Source organism: Rhynchophorus ferrugineus, unplaced genomic scaffold (genome assembly GCF_030347505.1).
Source record: "Rhynchophorus ferrugineus isolate W39M unplaced genomic scaffold, kcgeb_rfMv2 rfM3, whole genome shotgun sequence".
NCBI lineage: Eukaryota > Metazoa > Arthropoda > Insecta > Coleoptera > Curculionidae > Rhynchophorus > Rhynchophorus ferrugineus.
The window spans coordinates 32734678-32745154 of record NW_027472582.1 but is presented as its reverse complement, the minus strand read 5'-3'; positions in this window follow the sequence as shown (position 1 = coordinate 32745154).

Sequence of the window (10477 nt, the reverse complement as noted above, 5' to 3'; positions counted from 1 at the left end):
CCATTATTTTTGAATCAGTATGGACCAGACGATTACGGTTATTCTCCAATGAAAGGACCCTTGCATTTCCAAGATTTGTTTCAAGGCTATTTTTTGTGCAATATAAAAGCACTTTATTATATTCGTACTTTAATATATACGTACTTTGCTATATTTCTATGACCTCAAATGTCTTGGTTTGACCGTTCTTGATAATCGATATAACTGAGCTGTAAACACTCTAATGCTTAACTACTAAACACATAATTTTTCACAATCTTTCGGATTTTCTAAAAACGTATCGAAAGGCCCGTGTAGTAAAACATCCAGGTGCATTCAGTAATGGCAGACTCGTCAACAATTGATTATTAATGGAAATTGAAAGGCATGGGATAAATGTAACATTATACCTCAACTAGCAATATCATATATAAAGTACAATAGCAATATCGTAATTAAGTAAATATTGAAAATAATAGATGAATCATTTAATTTCGTGTGTGGAATCATGTTTCAATTAATTGTTTGTTCTGACGGTTTTCCCATTATTATTAACTGCGAATATTCGATAAAACTACTAGAATAGTGAATTAATTTTGCGGGATTTATAATATATAACTAGTATACCACATCAGATATATTCATAGTAAGTATCTGATGTTCAATTTTAGTTTACATTACTTATTTAAGCACAAGTATTTGGCTTAATTTAAAAATTGAAACCCACAATCTGTCTAAAGTTATGGTGAACTTACTAGATCAATACCAATTGATGCAATTGATTCATTTGGTCCGACCATGGAACACGAAGTGTAGAAAAGCAACATCTCTAGGATGCTACATTTCTTAAAATCACTGATAACCAAAGCTGAAATGGAAAGTCCCGCATAATCTAAACATTTCGCCAAATATTGCACCGATTATCATTTAATCTTATTCAAAATTAAATCACAATTTTTATAAATAAATAAAGATGTGCAGAAGTTACGATATTGTTAGTTTTAATTTATTTTTATTTATATTAGATGCATTTCGATACCAACCTAACCTAATTGTTAAATTACATGCTTTCGAAATTCGTTTATATAAATTAACAGTTTTTTATTCAGTATTATTAAGCTATTCAACATTAATTGCTTCATTTGAAGAAATCCGCTATCAAATCTCATTTAGTACTTTTAGAAACTTTTACTAGTTTACTTGCAATGAGAAAGGCCTAGAAGTAGAAAAAATGTCATGGGTCAGTCCATTAACCATCTATATCGACACAGAAACACAATATTTAAGGACATAACCAATAAATACCTTTTTGAAGCGAAATAATGCCCAAAATAACTAATAGTAAGAAACTCTTGGCTTTATTAACTGTTCCCTTGAATTAATTTCCATATTTTTGTATGTACTACCATTAATTTTACTTCCGGTTTCGACAATCGACGATTTTTTTTCGACAAAATTCAACTTACAATTACTACATACTATTATCTAAATAAGATACTGAGAGATTGCTAATGTATGATACATTATGAAATATGCATATATATATGTATATATATATATATATATATATATATATATAATATGCACTATGAAATGATTTATTAGCTATATGATGTGAATTAAAGCATAGTATATATGATTATTCTTAGGGAATAGATAAATAAATCAATTTTGAAATTATTCTTTTAACTTTAGAGGCATACAATTATTAAATGAATTTTACTTTTCAAGACTTAGGTTTATAAAGTAGATTATTAAATAATTGATAAGAGATACAAAGAATAAAATGTCGTGTAATTACATAGTTTATTGCATTATAACGATTAACACACATTAAAATGGTTTAAAGTATTTACCAAATTATTATGACTTATTCATAACTTATCCTATCTATATCTATGCTAATTATATAGTTAGTTTCATTTTTCCTACATATTTTCATTACATCATTCAAATATTCATTTAATATTTAGTTTTTTGTTTATATTTTTCACCTAAAATATACATTAAAAAGCAATAAATAATATTTGAGGCTTATTACATAAAATAATAATTTGTTTACCTATATTTTTAAATAAAATTGCATTACTCTCTACTTATTTGTTCCACTCTTCGACCTTTGCAATAGTTGCTATCATATTTTGTTACTATATTTTTTCCTGTTGGTAAATATATTTCTTTCAAGCTATTATTTTATATAATATTCTAGAAACTCGCCAACACAGGAGCTCCTCTTTAATTTTTCTTCTATAGCTTTCGTTATTCCACCATTTTTTATTTTGTATTGTGTCCCACATAGAAAATAACAAATCATCAACAAATTAGGTATTAAAATTCCATGAAACTATTTTATAATTGGTAATATTCTTTACAACATTCATTCTAACTTTTGATGCACAATAAATAATTTTTATTACTTCATTTATGTATTCATGTAGTTCTTATCTTTTATCCATATTTCTCAACTAAAATACATATTACAAAAACAATTATTAAATTGCATTACTTATTGCTAATTTATTTCACTCTTCGATCTCGCCCTTGCACACAGCTCATCTTTAGTTTGTCTTCTATGGTATTCATTTATCCATTGATTTCTACTTTGACTTACATCCCATGTGTCCTAATTAAAATTCTATTAATGTATTTTATATTAAACATTTTTACTCTTAATGCACAAATTAACGTATTTATTATGCAATATTCGGTTAATCCCTTATTAAGAAGTGCATTTGCTAATCAAATTTGTAATTAATTAAAAGTCGATATGATTAAAATTTACAGAAAAGTCTTAAAAACCTTTGAAATTACCTTTAGTACAATGATACACTATGTCTCCAGAACCATATCAATTAAAACAGTCCTTAAGCAAGAAAAATACAATTGTTCCTTTTTTATTTACATTAAATAGAATTGACATTAAATTAAATCATTATTGTGATTTCGAAAATCTGAATTTGAAGTTAAGAAAACAGACGATTCTCGTAATTCTCGAATTTTGTTAATCTATCTTGGGATAAAATATTCACATATGTCGGGTTTTTTTATACACAACTTTATATACCTTCCGATAAAGCGAGCACATTTGTTTTTTTCTGCAAAAAATGTAAAATTTAACGTGACCATACTATTCTTAATCGTTTAATAATTCCAACGGGAACAACCGAAAATAACACAAAACACTGCTTAAAATTAAATAAGGTCCTTTAATAACACTTTCCGTTTTATTATTGTTTAAAATGTAAAAAACAAACATTAATTTAATTTTAATCCCCAGCCAGATTCGATCCTAGTTCGTTATTGTCGGCGAGCCAAACTCTTAGTCCGCACAGTCACCCGCTTGGTTTGTTTATATATTTTGTGTCACCGTTCTGACGGCTATACTAGATTTCTTGATTGGACGTTTTTCGTTTTATTAGAATGTATTTATTTGTAGCGTATATTACGCAAAAATTTTAAACATAAAATTTTTTCCGTGTTATAATCTTTAACCGTGCCAAATTTCACGCTTCCAGGTGATCCCGTTTTCTTCAAAAAGGGAGGCAAAATTTTCGCTTAGCCGATTAATATATAGGTACCTGACTAAATAATTTCCAAAATCTTTATATTCTAAGAATAATTGAAAACTGACAAAGAATAAAACAATTTTTTCCCCAGTGAATAACAAATAGCCGGATCGCAGGACGGTATTTAGCAAATAATAATTCGACGGAAAGAGAGAAACAAAAAGTTTTGAGGCCCCTTTTCTGAAAATGAAGTTCGTAAAAGTTCTTAAAATGTCAGTGCCAGACAAAGTTTGACGCGCGAAAGGAAAGTTTTCAGATTGGCGCGGATTAGTTATAACATTCAAGCAAAAAATAAAAACCTTCCTTCCAATTGCCGTGTTCGTTCAAATAATTATCTCGAAAACCTGAAAAGGTCGACTTACTTAATTAGAAAATGACGGTGGATTATAGCAGTATAGTGTAGCAAATCTGTAACTTCTACATCTCAAGAATATTTTACATTATTATTTCCCCCATGTATTGTCCTCTTTCTATATTAAATTGACTATGGACTAATTTCTATATTAAATATAGGGCTAAGTTAACAAGATGTGTTTAGTACTATCGTAATAACTTTCAAAGCATTGGGTTAATTTATATTATTGAGAATATTCGAAAGAAAGGCTCTAATTTGATCATACACAAGTTATAAATAAAAATGTTATAATTATTAAAATAGAAAATTATAAAACTCAGAACTATTGTTAGATAACGTTTGATGGATAATACATTAAAGTATATGAATTATCAAAGGTTAAAAATAAAGAAAAAAGAATTGTATTAGGTGTTTATATGTATTCAGATAATTTCACTTTTAATTTTAAAACTAGAAAAATATAACATATATTAATCAAAATATTTATCATGATTTTCTTTCTTCCTTTTCTCGTCTAATCTATTTTTCTACTTCTTTGAAACCGTATGTCATTCAAGCCATGCTGTATCGATTTGAACGAGTTCTGATCAAAAGTCGCTATGTCTGGTTAGTACGCTGGATACGACAGAACTCTTGAAACATGCGGCCGAGCGAAAATTACTTTGTGTCTATTACTCGTTATTGTTATTTTTCTGAAGCAATACTTCGTTCAATTTGTTTAGTTGACTCCCGTAGGCATATGTTATTTAACAGTTGTTTAATTTTTACTCAGCATTTTCATTAACAGATACAGCTGATGAAAACACATTCAAAGACCTAATAATATTTGACCACAGTATGGGTCAAATATTATTCCGCGAAAATGAATTATTAGTTTAAATTAACAATTGTCAGTTATTTATAAATAATAGTTATGTTTAACTGATAAATTGTTCTAAAGTTCAGTTTTTTAACAGACATGGGGTTCTATATTCCAGTCGTATAATCTAATATTATTTACAACAGATCACGTTACTGTGGTAAATCGCATCGGATACTTTTGTAGCCAAATTCATATTATTATCTCGCTGACAGTCTTCACTTTTCAGTACAAGTCACTTAACAGATGTTTGACTAATTTTTTTTTATTACTTTAAAAATGTCTTAATGTTTTTAAAACTTCTTTACTTAAAAGAAAAGGACGTCTAAAGACTATCGAACGCAGTGTGAAGCTTATGGCAACCATATGGCAACCATATTCCATCGACTTCATGTGAATACTGGTTTCGACGTTTTAAAATTGGCGATTTTAACACGCAGGAAAAAAAAACGTTCTGGACAGCCAAATCCATTGAAGACAGGGATTTGAAGACTATACTCGATGATGATCTGTATAAAACGTAAGAGAAATATACAGAATTTTTAGGAGTAACATAAAAAAAATTCCAATCGCTTGAAAAACACGGGAATGGTCCAAAATCTTGGATATTTTGTGACTTATGATTTAATGCTAGAAGACATTGAAAAACTAGCTTCTATCGATGGACAATACATTGAATAAACTACATTGTACCGATTTTTCACTAGAAAGCTTCAAATTAAAAAAAATACATAACTAATTGACCCCTTAACCTATTTGATGCTTGCTGATGATAGCGTTCTATTCGCTGATTCAAACGTCAAGACTAGTATTCTTTCTTATATAGTTCTCAATTAAGAGCCATACGGCTTGAGAATGAATGAATAAAAGACTTAAGCGTCGCCTGCTATTGAAAGCTTCAACGGCATCCAGTTAGAGTAAGTGATGGTGATAAGTATTTGGAATCAATAATACGGGAGTGGCATTTATAGCCGAAATAATAAGCCGAATCGATCAAGCTACAGGAGCTCTTGCTTCTCTAAATTGATACGTATGGAAGAGAGGAAACATTATAATCAAGAAAAAATCCGCTCATTCGAACGTTTATGTTGCCAATATATTTGTGTAACCTGGGGACACTATTACAATATGACATGTGTAAGTTTGAGGTCCTTCAAATACCGTGTCACATGTTCCAAGATCGTATTAGAAATGAAGTCATTCATTTAAAATACGACAACCAGTGCACAATTAAGGAAAACATTCTCAGATATAGATTAGAATGACTTGGACATGTCTATAGTATGAAAAATGAATGAACTCCTGACAGACTTCTGTGATGAAATGGAGATTTTGAATGGAAGATAGAGCGAGAATCTCCAAAATGACATGGACCAAGATCGTGAAAAGCAATATGAAGAATAGGAGGCTAACAATTCTGATGTCACAACAACTGCGGCAGACCTCTCGGTGTGGCGGAATTAGAAATAAATGAAGTGAAAACTCCTGCGGCAACAACAGTAACGTACTGGTTGAGAATTAGATGCTCTCCCAAGCACAGGTTATGGATTTATGATGATGATGATGTTCTAAAGGTACAATAAATGTTAAACATTCTATCAAAAAAAATATGTAGAATATTCGTGTAAGTTTCTATTAATTTTTAATATATATGTATAGTATGTAAAATTGAAGGCTATTTTTAAGGCTCTGAAATATTTAATAAAACTTCCCACATTTTAATATCTCGTTTAGTATTCAATGCAAGCAAGCAACATTTCACTGGGCATTTGGTTAACATCATACTTATATTAAGGGACGGAAAATTTCCACTCTCATCGCAAAAACAGTGCAAACAGAATAATATTTGGCATTGTAAACGGAATATTCCTGGCGTTCAGCTCCAGTTTACTCGTTTTGCTAATATTTGTTAAATGAAATGAAACGGAAACATGATTTCTTTCCATTTTGTCCAGCCGTTGGTGGTTTTAACAGCGACGTAACAATGTCTACAAAAATTTAAAATGGCGAATATTTTATGAATATTTTAAACTTTATTTTAATATAAAAAATTAAATCAAAATTAATGTTGTATATTTTAATTATGTTAATTGAAGTTAATATCTTGGAAACTGTAATAAGAGCTGAATATATTAAAAACATTCCTCAATATTACTATATTAGGTGCTTGTATATGAAAAGTTTTTTTGTTAGAAAATATAAATTACCAAAAAAATTGTATTAACAAAAGAAGCTATTTTTGCAAGTAATCAAATATATTTCCAACCTAAATAAGACATTCCATCACAACAAGAACAATAAATAAGAAATACTGCCAACTAAAGATAATATCTACATCCTGACTCATATCAAATTTATTGTATTATTCCCATTTGAAATAGAATAACTCTCACATTTACAGTAAAAGAATATAATTAAATAGCATATCTTGTTACTTCCCAAATATAACGTTTTGTTGAAAATCATCGATATATATATTTTTTAATTATTGAATAAAAACAAATTTCCATCTGTGATTTTGCACCTGTATTAAATTTTATAATCATATTGTTTTTAAAATACTTTTCCAATATGTTACTAATTAGAATAGTATGCATTTTATAGCAATATGTACAAAGTAATATAAAAATTTTACTACAATTACTTTTCCCAAGAAAAAATGTGGCTTATTTTATAGATTTTTAGTCAGGTCAATCCCTTTTTAGTAACTGGAATTAATACTTAATGTAGATTGCGCATCATGGCCCTCGGATATTTGATTACACGTTACCCCCAGTTAACACTCTATGGAGTATCAATCATTAGTAATTCGTGAAGCCATCCGATCTTACCTAGAGTGGCTACAGACGTAACTGGGCTATATAAATAATCACATAAATCTATGACCAGAACGAAATGCAGCACTGAGGAAACCAAAATAAAAATACATGTCATCACATCATTGGATTATATTATGTGTTTATATATTTTATTAAAAAACAATTTTAGATTCAGATAATGAATAAGTTTTGCTCCAACATATTTTATCGCAAACGTTACATATCAAAGGTTAAAATCAATTCATACTAATTCATTTTTGAAGTATTTAGCATACTTTTATAGTACTGCCAAATACAATATAAAGTAATATAAAAAAGCATAATTTATCTTTACAACAACTTAAATATAAAAATAAAGGAAGACCTATCTAGAAGGACCCATCGGCCCTATTTGTCTCTAATAATGTATATGTCTTAACATTTCTGTTTTTCTATTAAGGCACCTCACTACACTATACCATACAAGATCAAACGTTTTGATTCTATACCCTGTTGTGGTGTTGTCCAAGAGTTATATCACTTCGATATTGGCATGAGAATTGAGTTTCTCCTCTTGTCTCCTTGCGATTCTCTTGATTTTCTGACAGTTGATGTTTGAAGGTCTTGATGTAATTAATCAGTCCTGTTGTATCTAGATGAACTTACAATACTTACAACACTGTTCTGTAATGTAATATATAATGTATTAAAAGTAACATGCTTATTACAAATGTCAATTATAATAAAACTCCCGGAGAAATAAAAATATTGGACTTCATATTTTCTAGTAAACAATATTTTAATTATTTTTATTTAATGCATAGGAAACATCTCTACTTTCTCGAGCAAATAATATATACTTAATTTAAATTAAACTTCTTTTTCAGATCTTGTTGATTGTTCTTAAATTTACATATTAATATAATAGATGGAGACACATAATTAATAATAGGCAGTATTGTACTTAAATAATATAACTTAAATAATATTTTTTTCATTTCTAAATCAATAGAAAATATATTTTAAGATGTTTTGTTCAAAATTTGTCTTTTTTAATTATAAACTGGTCCTGGCTAATAATTAAACACTGGTCCTCCATATTTCAATAAAGCTTTTCTCCTTCCCTATATTGGTCGTATTAAGGTACATTTCAAGAAATTTCAACTCCCTTCAAATGAGTCGAACTTAAAACAAAATATTAAATATCAAAAGAAAATATATACAAGTCTAAAAAATGCGGAAACAGCAAAACAACAATTGAATGGGGATTCCATAAGCAATATCGAATACCTGGAAGGTAACAGACAATCTCATAATGAATATTCAGCTAAACTAGCAAAAAAACAAACTAGGTGCTAGACCTCCTTCTTTACTCCTTAAGAATATTTCAACTAATTAGCTCTGTATTTGTAACAGTAATCGTTTAGAAGTGCAAGATAAACCTTCAGATTCATCTTTTTAGTGTCCATTTTTTAATACTATTGTTAATTTATTAATATTTTATTGCAAGTTATAACACTTATTTATATCAGCTGTATAGATATCTATTAATCAATTGTTAAGTTAATCAGTTTAACAACATTGTGAGCATACATAGGAAATTCATATTCAACATATGAATATGAAACAGCTGTGATAATTACTTAGTATAAAACTTAATTTGGTTCAGTAAATATTAATGTTAGATTATTGCATGTATCATGATCATTTTACTTCAAAAAAGCTGTTTATTGAGAAAAAACTGCTGGCTAAACCGTATCAAAAGAAGTCCATCAAAACATTATGAGGACAAGTATAACTTGACTTGGGCTGACTATTGTCAAATGTTTACTGATCTTCGGCAGCAGATTTCCTCAAGCAAAACGACAAAAGTAATGAATGTCGAAAATACAATTTAGGCATCTCATGATTAGCATGTATTTACACTGAATAACTAAATAAAATTACTTGGAGAAGTCTTATGCAGAGACATGTTAAAACCATCGAACTAGAAACACTCGTTATCAACTTAATATTTCATAAAAGTGTGCAGCAAACATTATAAGAACAAGTATTACTTGACTTGACTTGACTATTGTTAAATGTTTAAAGAACTTCGACAGCAGATTTCTTCAAATAAAACGAGAAAAGTAATAAATGTCGAATAACAATTCTGGCATCTATTTATTATTATTTATATATAAATATATTATATGTATATTGATTAGCGTCTATTTACACTGAATAACTAAATGATTTACTTGGAGACCTCTTATTTTATGCAGAGAAACGTCAAAACCATCAAACTGGTAACATTAGTTACCAACTTAATATTTCATATATGTAACAAACATCATGAGAATTTAGAATTCTATTTAGATTAAAGTATCCTTAAATTAAACAAATTTCAACAATAAACCGTCGGCATAGATAAGCCAAAACATATCTGTCCATCAAATTTTCATATAAAACAAAGTTTAATTCCCAGAAGAAATCATCGTTAATTTACCAACAAAAACATTAATTGCTTTATGACCCAGACCATAAATAATAAATATCATTGAAACGCAGATGATCCACGCCCCTGGTACTCATATTGAAATCAGCCAGCTCGCTCCAACTAGGAATAACTGTCATATTTACAACTAAATAATAAATGTCTAATTTGAATCCGAGGTGTAGTTTTACAAGAGAAACGGGCTCGTTTACTGCCAGCTAAACATTGAGTTAAATTGAGGGTTGGAAAGTAAATAGAAATGTCGATCAGCCGGGGAATTGTCTGTGTACTCTTCGGCGAGCGTCGAAACGGAGAAAGATCCTTGCTCCTGCAAACTCAACGAGCTATTAACCGTTGAAGATTTTTCGAAAAATTTACATTTTCTTTTATATAATTCATGTTAATTTTTTCGGCTTCAATTTAATTGTAAGTTTATTGAAGAAG